The following is an 18,661-nucleotide window of genomic DNA, read 5'->3' as shown; positions in this document are numbered from 1 at the left end:
ACTATTGTGATCTTGTTCATTGTTTTCTGGCTGTTTTGTTCTTTCTTTCTTCCTTTCTTTCTCCTGCTGTCTTCCTTTGTGAAATGATTATTACCTGTAGTGGTATACTTTGATTTTGTTTTCTTCATCTTGTGCATTAAAGACTTTTTGTTTTGTGGTTACACTGAATCTGACTTGAAACATCTTATAGATATAAGACTATTTTAACCTGACAACAACTTAATTTCAATTTCATACAAAACTTCTATCCTTTATGGCCTACCCCCACATTTTATTTTATTTTTGATGTCACAATTTACATCTTTTTATATTGTGTATCCATTAACAAATTGGTATATCTAGCTATTTTTGATATCTTTCCTTCAATCTTTTTAAAAATGATGGTTATAATAGAATCAAATGGTGGTTAAGACACCACCATATTACAGTATTAGATTATTCTTAATCTGATTATATACTTACTTTAACAGTGTGTTGTTTTCATGTTACTAGTTAGTGTTTTTTAGTTTCAGCTTGAAGCACTCCTTTCAGCATTTTTTTAAGGCAGATCTACTGGTGATAAACTCCCTCAGCTTTTGTTTGTTTGGAAAAATCTTTTTCTTGCCTTCATTTATGAAGAATAACTTTGCTGGGTAAAGTATGCTTGGTTGGCAGTTTCTTTCTTTCAACACTTTGAATAGATCGTCCCATTCTCTCCTGGACTGCAGATCTCTGTTGAGAAAACCACTGATAACCTTATGGCAACTTCCTTGTATAAGGTATTTTTTTTCCTTTGCTGCTTTTAAAATTCTCCCTTTGTCTTTGATTTTAAACACTTTTATTATAATGTGTCTTGAAGAAGATAGTTTTTGACTGAAATTTGGGGTGACCTATTAGCTTCATAAACTTAGATGTTCAAATTTATCCCTACTTTTGGGAAGGTCTCAGCCATTATTTCTCTTTTTTAAATTTAATTATTATTTTATCTCTAGTATAGTTAATATACAGTGTTATATTGGTTTTGGGTATACAACATAGTGATTCAAAAATTCTACGCAGTGCTCAGTGCTCATCATGATAAGTATACACTTAATCCCCTTCACCTATTTCATCCATCCTTCCACCATTTTGGTAACCCCTTTGGTAACCATCAGTTTGTTAGCCATAGTTGAGTCTATTTCTTAAAATTAAAAAAAAAAGAGCCCATGTCTTGATTTGTCTCTTTTTTCTTCATTTTGTTTCTTAAATTACACATGAGTGAAATCATATGGTATTTGTCTTTCTCTGACTTGTTTCATGTAGCATTATACTCTCTAGATCTATCCATTTTGTTACAAATGGCAAGATTTCATTTTTTATGGCTGCAAAATATTCCATCACACACACACACACACACACACACACACACACACACACACACACACCACATCTTCTTTATCCATTCATCTATCAATGGACACTTAGGTTGCTTCTATTTTGAGCTATTGTAAATAATGCTGCAATAAACAGAGGAGTACACATATCTTTCTGAATCACTGTTTTCATATTCTTTGGGTAAATACCCAGTAGTAGAATTACTGGATTGTGTGGTAATTCTATTTTTAACTTTACTGAGGGATCTGCATACTGTTTTCCACAGTAGCTGCACCAGTCTGCATTTCCACCAAGAGTGCACAAGTGTTTCTTTACTCCATATCTTCACCAACACTTGTTTCTTGAGTTTTTTATTTTAACCATTCTGATAGGTGTGAGGTAATATATCTCATCATGCTTTTGATTTGCATTTCCCTGATAATGAGTGATGTTGAGCATCTTTTCATGTTTCTGTTGGCCATCTATATATGTTCTTTCAAGAAATGTCTGTTCATGTCTTCTCATTTTTAAGTGGATTATTTGTTTTTTGGGTATTGAGTTGTATCAGTTCTTTATATGTTTTGGATACTAACCCTTTATTGGATAGGTCATTTACAAATATCTTCTCCCATTCTGTATGTTGTTTTTTAGTTTTGTTGATTGTTTTCTTTGCTGTGCAGAAGCTTTCAATTTTGATGTAGTCCCAATAGTTTATTTTTGCTTTTGTTTCCCTTGCTTCAAAGACATATCTAGAAAAATGTTTCTGTGGCTGATGTCAGAGAAATTACTGCCTGTGCTCTCTTCTAGGATTTTTATGGTTTCAGGTCACATTCAGGTTGTTAATCCATTTTGAGTTTATTTTTATGAATGGTGTAAGAAACTGGTCCAATTTCATTCTTTTCCATGTAGCTATCCTGTTTCCTCAACACCATTTTTTGAAGAGACTATCTTCTCATTGCATATCCTTGCCTCTTTTGTTGAAGATTGGCTGACCATATAATTGTGGGTTTACTTCTGGGATCTCTATTTTGTTCTTTTGACCTATGTGCCCATTTTTGTATCAGTGCCATACTGTTTTGATTACTAAAGCTTTGTAGTATAACTTGATATCTGAGCTTATGATACTTCCAGTTTTGTTCTTTTTCAAGACTGCTTTGGTTATTCACGGTTTTTTGTGGTTCTATACAAATTTTAAGATTATTTGTTCCAATGCTGTGAAAAATGCTATTGGTATTTTGATAAGGATTGCATTAAATCTGTAGATTGTTTTGGGTAGTATTGACATTTTAGCAATATTTGTTCTCCCAATCCATGAGCATAGAATATCTTCCCATTTGTTTGTGTTGTTTTCAATTTCTTCCATCAATGTTTTATAGTTCTTAGAGTACAGGTCTTTCACATCGTTGGTTAAGCTTGTTCCTAGGCATTTTATTATTTTGGTGCAATTATAAATAGAATTGTTTTCTTAATTTCTCTTTTTGCTACTTCAGTATTAGTGTATAGAAATGCAATAGAGTTCTGTATATTCATTTTGTATCCTACAACCTTACTGAATTCACTTATCAGTTCTAGTAGTTTTTTGGTGGAGTTTTGAGGGTTTTCTATATATAGTATCATTTCATTTGCAAATAGTGACAGTTTTACTTCTTCCTTGCCAGTTTGGATGCCTTTTATTTCTTTTTGTTGTCTGATTGCTGTGGCTAGTACTTCCAGCATTATGTTGAATAAAAGTGGTGAGATTGAACATCCTTGTCTTGTTTCTGATCTTGGGGCGGGGGGAGCTCTGTTTTTCCCCATTGAGTATGATTTTAGCTGTGGGTTTTTCAAATATGACCTTTATTATGTTGAGATATGTTCCCTTTAAACCATTGTTGAGGGTTTTTATCATGAATGGATGTTGTACTTTCTCCAGTGCTTTTTCTGCATCTATTGAAATGATCATATGTTTTTTTATCCTTTCTCTTGTTGATGTGATGTATCATGATTGATTTGCAAATATTGAACCACCCTTGCGTCTTGGGAATAAGTTTCACTTGATGGTGGTGAAATATTTTTTAATATATTGTTAGATTCAGTTTGCTAATGTTTCATTGAGGATTTTTGCATCTATGTTCATCAGAGATATTGGCCTGTAGTTCTCTTTTTTGTGGTGTCTTTATCTGGTTTTGGTATCAGGGTAATGCTGGCCTCAGAATGAATTTGGAAGCTTTCCTTCCTCTCTTATTTTTTTGGAATTCTATGAGAAGAAGAGGTATGAACTCTTATTTAAATGTCTGGTAGAATTCACCTGTGAAGCCATCTGGTCCCGGACTTTTGTTTTTTGGAAGTTTTTTGATTACTGATTCAACTTCGTTGCTGGTAACTGGTCTGTTCAAGTTATCTATTTCTTCCCGACTCAGTTTATGGAGGTTATATGTTTCCAGGAATTTATCCATTTCTTCTAGATTGTCCAATTTGTTGGCATGTAATTTTTCATAATATTCTCTTACAATCCTTTGTATTTCTGTGGTGTTGCTTGTTATTTCTCTTCTTTCATTTGTGACTTTGTTTATTTGTATACTCTCTTTCTCTTTTTCTTTTTGATGAGTCTGGCTAAAGGTATGTCAATTTTGTTGATCTTTTCAAAGAATCAGCTCCTGGTTTCATTGATCTATTCTGTTAGTTTTTTTAGTTTCTATTTTGCTTATTTCTGTTGTAAACTTTATTATTTTCTTCTACTGGTTTGGGGTTTTGTTTGTTGTTCTTTTCCTAGCTCTTGTAGGTCTAAGTTTAGGTTGTTTATTTGAGATTTTTCTTGCCTCTTGAGATAGTCCTGTATTACGGTAAACTTCCCTCTTAGAATAGCTTTTGCTGCATCTCAAAGATTTTACACTGTTGTGTTTTCATTTTCATTTGTTTCCCTAGATTTTTTTATTTCCTCTTTGGTTTCTTGGTTCACCCATTCATTGTATAGTAGCATATTATTTAACTGCTGTGTGGCTGTGTTCTTTCCAGATTTTTTTCTTGTGGTTGATTTCCAGTTTTATGAAATTTCCCATTGTGTTGGGAAAAGATGCATAATATGACTTTGATTTTTTAAAATTTGTTGAGACTTATTCTATGGCCTAACATGTGATGTATTCAGGAAAATGTTCCATGTGCACTAGAAAATAATGTGTATTCTACTATTTTAGGATGGAATGTTCTAAATATATCTCTTAAATCCATCTGGTCCAATGAGTCACTCAAAGCCTCTGTTTCCTTGTTGATTTTCTGGTTGGATGATCTATCTATTAATGTAAATAGGGTGTTAAAGTCCCCGCTATTATGGTATTACTACTGACTGCTTCATTTATGTTTGTTAGCCGCTTTATGTATTTGGGTGCTCCCATGTTGGGTGCATGAATATTTACAATTGTTATATCTTCTTGTTGGATTGTTCTAATTATTATTATATAGTGTCCTTCTTTGTCTCTTGTTACAATATTTGTTTCAAAGTCTATTGTATATGATATAAGTATTGCTACCCTGACTTTCTTTTCATTTCCACTTGCATGATAAATGCTTTTCTATTCCTTCACTTTTAATCTGCATGTGTCTTTATGTCTGAAATGAGTCTCTTGTAGGCGGAATATAGATGGATCTTGCTTTTTTTTATCTATTTTATCACCCTATTTCTCTTGATTGGAGCATTTAATCCATTTACATTCAAAGTAATTATTGATAGGTATATACTTATTACCATTTTGTTACTTTTTTATGGTTGTTTTTGTAGTTCTTCTGTATTGCTTTCTTCACTTGCTCTCTTTTCTCGCAGTTTGCTGTCTTTATTTAGTGATATACTTGGATTCCTTTCTCTTTATTTTTTACATATCTATTACTGGTTTTTGATTTGTGGTTATCATTGGGTTTATATATGACATCCTATGCATACAGCAGTCTATATTAAGTTGATGGTCACATAACTTTAAACCCATTCTTTATTCTCATCTCCCACTTTTTAGGTATATGGCATCATACTTTATATACTTTTATCTTGTGGATCCTTTAACTGATTTTTATAGATATACTTAATTTTACTGCTTTTGTTCTTCCTACTTTTCTTACTCCTATTTATGATCTTTCCTTTTCACTCAAAAAGTCCCCTTTAACATTTCTTATAGGGCTGGTTTAGTGGTGATGAATTCCTTTACCTTTTGTTTGTCCGGGAAATTCTATCTTTCCTTCTATTTTGAATGATAACTTTGCTGGATAGAGTATTCTTGGTTTCAAGGGTTTTTTTCTTTCAGTATTTTGAATATATCATGCTGCTCCCTTCTGGCCCACAAAGTTTTGCTGAAAAATCAGCTGATAACCCTAATGGGGTTTCCCTTGTATGTAATTGTATTCTTTTGTATTGTCACTTTTAAAATTCTCTCTTTATCACTATTTTTTGCCATTTAATTACTATGTATCCTGGTGTAGATCTCCTTGGGTTGATTTTGTTGGGAGCTCTCTCCTGGATCTGGATTGTTTCCCTCCCCAGACTGTTTTCAGACATTACTACTTCAAATACATTTTCTGGCTCCATTTCTCTCTCTTCTCTTTTGGGATCCCTATATTATGAACGTTATTGCCCTTGTTTCTTGCCTTGTCAATTTTTGCCATTCTAACTGGTGTAAGGTGGTATCTCAATGTGATTTTGATTTGAATTTCCTTGATGGCTAATGATGATGGACATTTTTTCATGTGTCTGTTAGCCATTTGTATATCTTCTTTGGAGAAGTGTCTGTTCATATTTTCTGCTCGTTTTTTGACTTGATTATTTGTTTTTTGGGTGTTGAGTTTGAGAAGTTCTTTATAGATGGTGGAAATCAACACTTTGTCTGTAGTGTCATTTGCAAATATCTTCTCCCATTCTGTGAGTTGCCTCTTTGTTTTGTTGACTGTTTCCTTTGCTGTGCAGAAGCTTTTTATCTTGATGAAATTCCAAAAGTTCATTTTTGCTTTTGTTTCACTAGCTTTGGAGATGTATCTTGAAAGAAGTTGATGTGGCCGATGTCAAAGAGGTTACTGCCTATGTTCTCCTCTAGGATTCTGATGGATTCCTGTCTCACATTGAGATCCTTCATCCATTTTGAGTTTATCTTTGTGTATGGTGTTAGAGAACGGTCGAGTTTCATTCTTCTGCATGTGGCTGTCCAATTTTCCCAGCACCATTTATTGAAGAGACTGTCTTTTTTCCATTGCATATTTTTTCCTCCTTTGTCGAAGATTATTTGACCATAGAGTTGAGGGTCCATATCTGGGTTCTCTATTCTGTTCCATTGGTCTATATGTCTGTTTTTGTGCCAGTACCATGCTGTCTTGGTGATCACAGCTTTGTAACACAGCTTGAAATCGGGCAACGTGATGCCCCCAGCTTTGCTTTTCTTTTTCAACATTTCCTTGGTGATTCAGGGTCTTTTCTGATTCCATACAAATTTTAGGATTGTTTGTTCCAGCACTTTGAAAAATGTCATTGGAACTTTGATGGGGATGGCGCTGAAGGTATAGATTGCTCTGGGTAGCATAGACATTTTAACAATGCTTATTCTTCCGATCCATGAGCATGGAATATTTTTCCATCTTTTTGTGTCTTCTTCAATTTCTTTCATGAGTGTTCTGTAGTTCCTAGAGTATAGATCCTTTACCTCTTTGGTTAGGTTTATTCCGAGGTATCTTATGGTTTTTGGTACTATTGTAATTGAAATCATTTCTCAATTTCTCTTTCTACAGTTGCATTGTTAGTGTATAAGAAAGCAACTGATTTCTGTGCATTGATTTTGTATCCTGCCACATTACTGAATTGCTGAATGAGTTCTAGTAATTTGGGGATGGAGCCTTTTGGGTTTTCCACAGAAAGTTTCATGTCATCTGTGAAAAGAGAGAGTTTGACTTCTTCTTTGCCAATTTGAATACATTTCATTTCCTTTTGTTGTCTGATTGCTGTTGCTAGGACTTCTAGGACTATGTTGAACAATAGTGGCGAGAGTGGGAATCCTTGACGTGTTCCTGATCTCAAGGGAAAGGCTCTCAGCTTTTCCCCATTGAGGATGATATTCGCTGTGGGTTTTTCATAGATGGATTTTATGAACTTGAGGAATGTTCCCTCTATCCTTATACTCTGAAGAGTTTTAATCAGGAAAGGATGCTGTATTTTGTCAAATGCTTTTTGTGCATCAATTGAGAGGACCATATGGTTCTTCTCTCTCCTCTTATTAATGTGTTCTATCACACTGATTGATTTTCGAATGTTGAACCACCCTTGCATCCTGGGGATAAATCTCACTTGGTCGTGGTGGATGATCCTTTTAATGTATTGTTGGATCTTATTAACTAGGATTTTGTTGAGAATTTTGGAATCCATATTTATCAGGGATATCAGTCTGAAATTCTTCTTTTTAATGGGGTCTTCACCTGGTTTGGGGATTAAGGTAATGCTGGCCTCATAGAATGAGCCTGGAAACTTTCCTTCTGTTTCTGTTTTTTCAAACAGTTTCAGGAGAATAGGTATTATTTCTTCTTTGAATGTTTGGTAGAATTCCCCAGAGAATCCATCAGGCCCTGGACTATGTGTTTTGGGAGGTTTTTGATCTCTGCTTCAGTCTTGTTATTGGTTATTGGCCTATTCAGGTTGTCAATTTCTTCCTGTTTCAGTCTTGGTGGTTTATAGGTTTAGAGGAAGGCATCCATTTCTTCCAGTTTATTGGCATGCGTTAATAATTTTATCAATTCGGGTCCTTTCTCTTTTCTTTTGGATAAGTCTGGGCAGCGGTTTATCAATCTTATTAATTCTTTCAAAAAACCAGCCTCTAGTTTCATTGATCTGACCCACTGTGTTTCTGGTTTCTAATTCATTGGTATCTGCTCTAATCTTAATTATTTCTTAATTATCTTCTAATGTGTGACTTAGGCATCATTTGTTGCTTTTTCTCTAGTTCTTTAAGGTGTAAAGTTAGTTGGTGAATTCAGGATTTTTCTATTTTTTTGAATGAGGCTTGGATGGCTATGTTTTTCCCCCATAGGACTGCCTTTGCAGTATCCCATAGGCTTTGGACTGATGTGTTTTCATTCTCATTGGTTTCCATGAATTGTTTAAGTTCTTTGATTTCTTGGTTGACCCAAACATTCTTGAGCAGAGTGGTCTTTAGCTTCCAAGTGTTTGAATTTCTGCCAAATTTTTTCTTGTGATTGAGTTCCAGTTTTAAAGCATTATGGTCTAAGAATATGCAGGGAATAATCTCAATCTTTTGGTATCGGTTGAGACCTGATTTGTGACCCAGTATGTGATCTATTCTGGAGAAAGTTCCATGTGTGCTCGAGAAGAATGAGTATTCTGTTGTTTTAGGGTGGAATGTTCTGTATATATCTATGAGGTCCATCTGGTCCAGTGTGTCATTCAAAGCTCTTGTTTCTTTGTAGATTTTCTGCTTAGATGATCTGTCTATTGCTGAGAGTGGAGAATTGAGGTCTCCTCCAATTAACATATTATTATCAATATCACTCTTTTAACAGTTGGCTTATGTAGATGGCTGCTCCCATGTTGGGGGCATAGATATTTACAATTGTTAGATCTTCTTGTTGGATAGACCCTTTAAGAATGATATAGTGTCCTTCTGTGTCTCTAACTACAGTCTTTAGCTTAAAATCTAATTTGTCTGATATAAAAACTGCTACCCCAGCTTTCTTTTGAGGTCCGTTGGCATGAAAGATGGATCTCCATCCCTTCACTTTCAGTCTGGATGTATCTTTAGGTTCAAAATGAGTCTCTTGTAGATAGCATATGGATGGGTCCTGTCTTTTTATCTAATCTGCAACCTTGTGCCATTTTATGGGAACATTTAGGCCCTTCACATTGAGAGTGATTATTGAAAGATATGAATTTATTGTCATCATGTTGCCTGTGAAGACCTTGTTTCTATAGATTGTCTCTGTAAATTTCTGTTCTAAATCACTCTTGGGGTCTTTCTCCTTTTATAGAAACCCCCTTAACATTTCTGGCAGGACTGGCTTAGTGGTCACATATTCTTTCAGTTTCTGCCGGTTGTGGAAGCTCTGCATCTCTCCATCCATTCTAAATGACAGCCTTGCCAGATAAAGTATTCTTGGCTGCATGTTCTTCTCCTTTAGTACCCTGAATATGTCTTGCCAGCCCTTTCTGGCTTGCCAGGTCTCTGTGGATAGGCCTGACATTATTCTGATGTCCCTCCCTCTGTACATAAGGAATCTCTTCCCCCTAACTGCCCTTAAGATGGTTTCCTTGGTTCTAAGATTTGTGAGTTTTACTATTACATGCTGGGGCATTGGCCTCTTTTCTTTGATCTTGGGAGGAGTCCTCTCTGCCTCTAGGACACAAATGTTTGTTTCATTCCCCAGATTAGGGAAGTTCTCAGCTACAATTTGCTCAAATATATCTTCTAGTCTTCCCTCTCTCCACCCCCTCAGGGATCCCAATAATTCTGACATTGGAACATTTCATGGTGTCACTTATTTCTCTGATTCTATTTTCATGGATTTTTAGTTGTTTTTCCCTGGCCTCCTCTTTTTCCTTCTTTTCTATCAACTGGTCTTCTAGGTAACTAATTCATTCTTCTGCCTCGCTTACCCTAGCTGTTAGATTATCTAGATTAGACTAGATCTCACTGATAGCATTTTTAAATTCTGCTAATTCAGCTTTCATTTCTTCCCTTAGAGACTCTATGTTGCCATTAATCGATTTCTCCATTCTAGCTATTGTATTCACAGTTGCTACCCTGAATTCCATCTCTGACATCTTGGTTATATCTGTATCCATTTCTAAATCTGTGGCAGAAGTCACAGTCTCTGCGTTTTCCTATTTTGGGAGTTCCTCCTCCTAGTCATTCTGTTGAGGGGTGGTTGAGGGAATGTACAGAGTCCAAATTATTGACCACAACCCAAGCAAGATGCACCTGTTTTATAGGGACCTTAGGGTTGTTGGCCTCTTGTTCTCCCAGCCTGTCTTCTGGGGGAGGGGCCTGCCATGCTGTTACTCAGGCAACCCTGTTTGGACAGAGTTGCCCTGCCTCCTGTGGGGGGGGGGATGGGCTCAGTAAAAACCGGTTTTGGGCGGCTTTTGTTCTCTGGTGGCTTTCCCTGGTGGCTTTCTGTGTCTCTTCCTAGAGTCAGAGCAGAAGAGATCATTTCCAACCCTCTGCCTTAGAGCAGAGAGTTCGCAGTCTGTTATTCAATGAGCTCTCCAGGCCACACTATCTCCATTTCTGTCTGTGCTGCTATAAACTGTGTCGTCCTGGGTTCTGCAACCCCAGCAGTACTCCCAGTCCTTGCCTTAGGTCAGGGCACATCTCTACCCTTTATGCTTCTAAAACCACCAGCCACCCCCAGTTCACACGTGTGGCCCCACTGCTCCATGTTTCAGTCCGAGGGGCTGCCCTGAAGTCCTTTCCCTGTTGCTACCAGTCTGCAAATCTGTGCCCAGTCCCCAGCACAGGAGGCTTTTGCACTCTTGTGTTATTTCACCTTCCTGGCAGCAGAGCCTATGGCAGCTCCCTCCCCTTTCCATTTATCTTCCAATACCTGCCCGCAGAATCACGGCTCCCTGCTTCCTATCTCAAAACCAACCGCCTGTGATATTCCATTTGTAGAGATCCAGATCTATTTTCTTACATTTCAGGCTGATTTCGTGGGTGTTCAGAGTGGTCTGGTAGATATCCAGCTCAATTCCAGGAACCAGTTGGAATAGGGTCCCCTACTCCTCTGCCATCTTTTCCTGACCTAGTCTCAGGTGTTAAACCCCACTGATTGCTGGGCCCCTCTGGTTTTCAAAGCCAAATGTTATGGGGATTCATCTTCCCTGTGTGGGTACCCCATGCCTGGGATGCCTGGCTTGGGGATCTGCTCCTCTCTCCTTTATGTGCCCATGTCATCCCTCCTTTCCATGGACAGTCTCTTGGGTCCATTTGGCTCCTGATTGCATCTCCACTCTTCCTACCCTCTTCAATGTGGCCTCTTCTCTACATTTAGTTGTGGAGTGTCTGTTCTGCCAGGCCTCACGTTATTTTCTGGGTTATTTACACTGATGTGGGTGTTATCTAGTTGTATCCATGAGATAAAGTGAGCTTAGGATCCTCCTACTCTGCCATTTTCCCCGGGAGTCCTCAGCAATTATTGAAGTAAGTTTTCTCTCTTTCTCCCTTTCTTCTCCTTCTGGAAATCCAATGACGGAGGCTAGGGTGTCCTACTCCATCATATTGGTAACATCACTCTCCTGATGTTAGTTTTATTTCATATTTGAAGGTCTAGTTGGACACCATCTGGTCCAGGTAAAGCCAGTAAAATTGTCCATAATCTTCATCTTCACTATGTAAAGCTCAGGAACATATTTTCTTCTGTAGAGCTGCTTATGTACAATCCCAAGATACAGGATAGCACTGCTGGTTGAAAGGATTAAGAGACTTTGCAAAATAATTGTCCATACAGTCTCCAATCACTCTCTTTGCATTCTCTCTAGAATCTATTCCATTTGGACTTTCCCCATCCCTACCCTGCCAAAACTGCTCTTGAAACATTCTCCCTGACCCATGCCTTATTAAATCCAGTGGTCAATTTTTATGTATCATGTTACTCAATCCACCACTCTCTCCTTCAAGGAAAAAAATAGTTTTTAATTCTTCATTCCTGACACCATACTCTCCTATTTCACAGACTACTCATCTTCATCTCCTTTGCTAATTTTTCTTTGTGTAGAGAGTGGATAGATGTTCACTAAACCCATTTCCTCCTCTTCCTTGACACACACTTCAACTACATTTCCCAGCTTCCCTGCAGTTCACTGTAGCCACATAAACAAGTTTTTACTAATGGAAAATGAGCATGAGTTATGCACTCATATTTCAAGTCTGGCCCAAGTAAGTACTCCCACTCACAATCCTCCAAATTCATTCTTCTTCTACTAGCTTGATGCACTATGATGAAGTTTAATATTGTGATTGTGACCTGGGAAGCCCAATAATTAAGGATAGTAGAAACACAAGTTAGGTCACTGGAGAAAAGCCCCCACTCTATCACAAGCATCCATTTTGGAATCTGCATAAGAAAGATATAATCTTCTGTTTAAAAAAAAAAACATTTAGGGGTGCCTAGCTTGCTCAGTTGGTAGAGGATATGCCTCTTGATGTCAGGGTTGTGAGTTCAAGCCCCATGTTGGGCATGAAGCCTACTTAAAAAAATAACATTTAGCAACTGCTTTTTAGAACAACTAATATTTAACAAGTGTGGGCTTTATTTTTCTGACTCCTTAATGTAACATTGCCTCAGGCATTTGTCCATGCACCTCTTACCTCCTTTGGTGATCTCATCCAGACAAAAACTAATGATTCACAAATTTGCATCTCTAAGCTGGACCTCTCTCATAAAATCAGACCTTTATAAACAGGTTTACCTGACATCTCTAATTGAATCTAAAACTTAATATGTCCAAAACAAAACCCATGATCATCCCCCTAAAACTTGTTCCTCACACCCTCCCAGCTCAGTTATTGGTCACTGCATCCTTCTATTAACAAGGCCAAAATCCTTATAGTTAAAGATGACCTGTTGTTTGTTTGTTTGTTTTCCCTCTTTTGAGACAGAGAGAAAAAGCAGAGGGAGGGGCAGAGTGAGAGAGAGAGAGAGAGAGAGAGAAAATCTCAGCACAGAACCCGACGAGGGACTTGATCTCATGACCGTGAGATCATGACCTGAGCTGAAAGCATGAGTTGGACATTTAACTGACTGAGCCACCCAGGCACCCTGGCCCATTTTTTTAAAAACATCCTCATGTCAAATTTGTCTGAAAATACTGATGGTTCTGCCTTTAAAACATATACAGAATTCAATCACTTCTCACTACCTCCATCATTACTACCTTAGTCCCCAAATCATCATCCCTCATCTGGATTATTGCAGCAGTCTCCTAATTATTCTCACAGTTTTCTTTCTTACTTCCCTCCAGTGTATTCATCACACAACAGGGTGATCCTTTTAAAATATGAATTACATAATACAACTCCTTTGTTTAGAAACCTCCAATACCCTCTCATCTCACCCATATTAAAAGCCAACATCCTTACAGTGGCTTTTGAGGCTACTTAATTTGACCTCTGATCTTTTTTCCTACTATCATCTGCCTTGTTTGCTCTTCTACAACAACCTGACCTCCTCACTGTTCCTTTAACATATCAGTTATAGTCCTACTGCAAGCCCCTTTGTACTTCCTATTCCCATTGCCTAAAATATTTGTTCCCAAGATATCAGAACAGTTAATATCCCCACCTTCTTTATGACTTTACTCAAATGCAGCCTTCTCAGTTAAGCCAATCCTCATCACGCTATGTAAAATTATAAATCCTCCCAACCTGCCCCCCCATTCTATCCTCTCTCTGCTTTATTTTCTTCTATATCACTTATCACCAACTAATGCACTATATATTTTACTTACTACTTATTTTGTTATGTTCCACAAACTAGAATGAGAGCAGGACTTTTGTTCAGTGCTATACTCCCAGTACCAAGCACAAGCACATAGCGGGTTCACAATAAATATGAGTTAAGTGGATGCATTTTGAATCATTGCTCTCTTAAATGATTTCAACCAGAATCAAGCAGACCTTTTCCCACTATCCACAAACCCCTGTAGCAAATGGCAAGGTAAGAAGCCATCCCCTTCAGTGTCAGTCGCCTTTGTGGAAAACACAGCCACTCACTAAGGTGGCTTAAAACAGCTAATTCCCATGCCACTGGAGTTACCATCCATCACACAGCTGCACTATTGTTCTACTCAGGTTGTGGTTGAAAGGTCTGTCCTCAGGGTCCCTTGGTCTGGTGGAATCCATCTCTACTGACTTCTATTCAATATCCTGCCAGCCTATTTGAGCCTCTGTTGCTGAGGTAGGGGCTGATAAATAACTATCATCTGCCTGGCATTGCAAGTTTTTCTTCCTCCCTGAGATGCACCTGATTAGTTTTTACAGCAAGTTCTTGGCAGGGAGGAGATTCTCTGGTTTGCTTCTTTATTCTGTTTCATTGCCTCTATCCCTATTTTGTTGAAATCTGTAAGTCAGTTGTCTGCATCTACTTACAGGTTTTAGGGGGTGGGGGGGCTGGCATTTGATCACTCTCTTTTCCTTTTTTTTTAAGATTTTTTTTAGGTTTTTATTTTAATTCCAGTTAGTTAACATACAGCATTATATTAGTTTCAGGTATAAAATACAGTAATTCAATACTTCCATATCACCCTGTGTTTATCACAAAAATTGCACTCCTTAATCCCCATCATGTATTTTACTGATCCCCCCACCCTTCCCATCTGGTAACCATCAGTTTGTTCTCTATATTTAAGAGTCTTTTTCTTGTTTGTCCCCCTCTTTCTTATTTTTTCCCTTTGCTTATTTGTTTTGTTTCTTATGAAACCAAAACTACACTCTATGTTAACTAACTTGATTTTAAATAAACTCTTGGAAGAAAAAAAATGAGTGAGAAATGTAATTATGCAAGGTGATGGAGGGTTAACTAACCTTATTGTCATAATCATCTTCTAATATATATGTGTATCAAATCATCACAATGTACACTTTAAACACACACAGTGTTATATGTCAGTTATATCTCAATAAAGATGGAACAACAACAACAAAAATAGAAATACCTAAGATCTAGCAATCACACTACTGGGTATTTACCCAAAGAAATAAAAAACACTAATTCAAAAGGATACATGTACCCCTATGTTTATAGCAGCATTATTTACAATAGCAAAGATATGGAAACAGCCCAAGTGTCCAATGGATAAAGATATGGTGCATATATATATATGTATATATATATATACACACACACATATATATACAATGAAATGTTATTCAGCCATAAAAAGAATGAAATCTTGCCATTTGCAATGACATGGATGGAGCTAGAGATTATAATGCTAAGTGAAGTAAGTCAGTCAGAGAAAGACAAATTCCATATGATTTCTCTCTTCTTAAATATTTTTATTTATTTATTTAAGAGAGAGAGAGAGAGAGAGAGAGAACATGAGTGGGGAGAGGAGCAGAGAGAGAGGGAGAGAGAGATTCTCTCAAGCAGACTCTGCACTGAGTGCAGAGCCAGATGCAGGGCTCAATCTCATGACCCTGAGATCATGACCTGGCCTGAAACCAAGAGTTCAATGCTCAACCAACTGAGCCACTCAGGCACCCTTGTGTATTCAATTTTGAGTGTATGATAATCTGAGTAAATATTTTTATAGAACAGAATAATTTTATGATATTTTGGATGATTATGTTAGAGTTGTAAGTACATTTAGAAGTCACCTTTTCCAACACATTCATTTTTCTAGATGGGGAAACTGAGTCCCATAGAATCTGAGTGACTATAGTTTTACTATAGTCTTAGCATTTGCAAAGTGGTTTTACAAATATCTTCATGTTTTACTATCTCTATGGGGTAATAAATATTATCTTCATTTTACATATAAGGAACCTGGACACAGGGGCTCTGAAAGGTTGAGTGACTTCCAAATTTCACACATACAGCAGAGGAAGGACTTCTATGCTCTTTCCATTATACCTCATTGCTTCCTACACATACCTCAGGAAAAAAAAAAAAAAGAAGTGCTAAGCTCTTAAGTTTGTGGGGTATAAAGGGGGAGAAAGAAGGGTTGTGCAGGGAACAAGCTGACTCACAGTGAAATTGGTTATTCTTTGGAATTACAGTCTACTTCCACATCTTGTCACTACTCTTCTGATAGCTACTGTGGTTCTGATAAATTGCCGAGGACACAGATGACACAAAGATTGGTTTAGACACAAAGCAGCAAGGGTGAGTTCATTGGTCCTTAAAGGAGACCTTATCCCCATGCAGTTTCAGCATTGTCAGTTGGCAGATATGAGTAGTGGTCAAAGCCATGCCTTGTAAGTCTTTGTTGGTACGAAGCATTAGACTAGCTGTCTCTGCTTCATGTGAGGGTTTACTCTCTGAATCCTAAGGTCAGAAGGAATATAACATAGTCCCTCGCTTAAATTTGCCTTCATTTTCTCAGATGTTTTGCTGCTAACACAAGAGGCAGCAAATTTGAGTTGTAAAGTATGTCTGTATATCTGTATGTATTGTACTAGTGATGGTAAACTCTGGTATAGTTTGAGTTCAGGTAGAAAGTCTTTCTAGCCAGTATGTTCTACTCATGGCAAAACACTCTTTCAGCAGAGAAACTCCAACAGCTTGGTAAGAAGACCTGAACTATGTGAACAGTGGTTAAGGTCTCTACAGACCTCTCCTCAGTCAAGTGAATTTAATGCAACACAATTATCCTTTTCTCACTTATTCTCCTCTAGATTCTGGACATTCCAGATAACTTTTGGGGACATACCACAAATCCCATTGTTGATCTATATTATACATTTATTCAAGGTACAATATTTGGCATGAGCTATGAAATTCAAGCAGTTATTTTACACAGTTATATGAATTCTATATTTTGCCTTTTCCTGAAATGCTTTTGGCTTATTCAGCATTTTCATCTTTGAACAAAAGTAATCAACACGCATCTTATCTAAAGGCAGTGGCATAAATCAAGGAGAAAACAAAACTTGAGTAGCTCTGTCTTATAGTAAGCTGTCTTATATTCAGTTATGCCTCAGGAACTTTATTTGTATAATGAAACTAATACCCCCCCAAAAGTGCTTAACTGTATCATACTGAAACAAACATAAGTTATTTCATTCAATTGGCAAATTATTTTCTCTAAACTGAAAACATAAATGGAAATAACCACAAAGATGAACTGACTGGTTATTCTTCCCTTCTGAAGCAATGACTAGAATTAGATCTTTAGCCAAAAATATATCTATTATGCTGGTTGTGTGCACTTTGGGAGGATAAGAAAAGTCAGGGCCACAGAAACCAGAAAATTTAGGTAACTCTCATCACAGAAAATTTCCAAGAAAGAAATGGGAACTTTTCAGGTATGCATCACGTACTCAGCTATTGATTTGTGAAAACAAGTTTTTTATTAATTTGTGAAAACTGGCCTTCCTGCCCCTTCATTCCATTCTCCACACTATTACTGGAGCAATAATTTTAAAATGTAAATATGAAAATATGTAAATTACTGTCACTCTCTTTCTTAAATCTGTTCAGTAGATTCATATTATATTTTGGATAACGTCCAAATTTCTTAACATGACCTAAATAAACCTGCATGATCTAAAACCTAATTCTCTAGCTTCAGCCAATACACCCCAACAATACTAAATATCCCAGTTGTAATAAATTAACTTCTGTTTATACATGTTGTTCCCTCTGCTTGAAACACACTTCTCAGTGAGCCTCCACGCCCTTCCCACCCACACACCCAACCTATTTGTCCCTTTGCCTTGATAGCTCACTTTCATCCTTCAAGTCTCAGTTCAGATGTTCATTTCTAAACTCTCTAGACTATGTTAGGTAGCCCTATAACATACTCTCATCACATCCTATGAATCCCATATCACAAATCCAGTGTATTACAACTGCTTGATTTAAACTTTTAGTCTATTTTGCTGGATTCTGAGGTCCCTAAAGGCACAGACCTTTTCTCATTCACTATCGTAAACAGTTTAACATAGCAGCTAAGAGTGCAGGCTCTGGAATAATAGCCTGCCTCCACCACTTTGAACTTGGACAGATTATCTGACCTGCCAATGTCCATTTTCTCATTTATAAAGTGAGATAATAGAACCTATTGCAAATGGTTACTAGGAGGATTACATGAGTTAATACATGTAATGTACTTAAAGCAGTGCTAGGCACATGCTAAATGCTTAATACATATTAATTATTATTTGTTTTTATCCACACACAATACCTAACACAATGCCTGGCACATAGCACATGCTCAATAAATGTCTGATGAATGAGTGAATGAGTGAATAAGGAGTAGAATCTGGTAGGTTTTATTGCTAACCAGTAAGCTCTGAGAGACTAGGAACACAAACTATCCTTATAATTGAATTCTTAAAGCCTAATAGAGGTTCAGGCACCATGTAATTCCTCAGTCCCTATGAGTTATATGGACTCATGAGATGAAGAACTCTAACTTTATACATATGTTTATTACAGTTAGTGAAAATTACATTCAAAACTTCAATAAACAAATTTCCAAAATCAAACAAAAATGTAGAACCTTATCTTTCTTTGTAAACCATTGTACTAGATATTTTATTATCCTTGGGGATGGAACCAGATTATAGTTGGTTCTCAGTGAAACTAGCCAGCAGTATGACTCATCCCAAAATAAAAGGCAAAAAAAAAAAGGAAAGAAAAAAAATAAAGAAAC

Source organism: Callorhinus ursinus, unplaced genomic scaffold (assembly GCF_003265705.2).
Source record: "Callorhinus ursinus isolate GAN/ISIS: 27379988/994484 unplaced genomic scaffold, GSC_fseal_2.0 scaffold33, whole genome shotgun sequence".
In the NCBI taxonomy this organism is placed as follows: domain Eukaryota; kingdom Metazoa; phylum Chordata; class Mammalia; order Carnivora; family Otariidae; genus Callorhinus; species Callorhinus ursinus.
Note: the sequence above shows the minus strand (reverse complement) of the source record.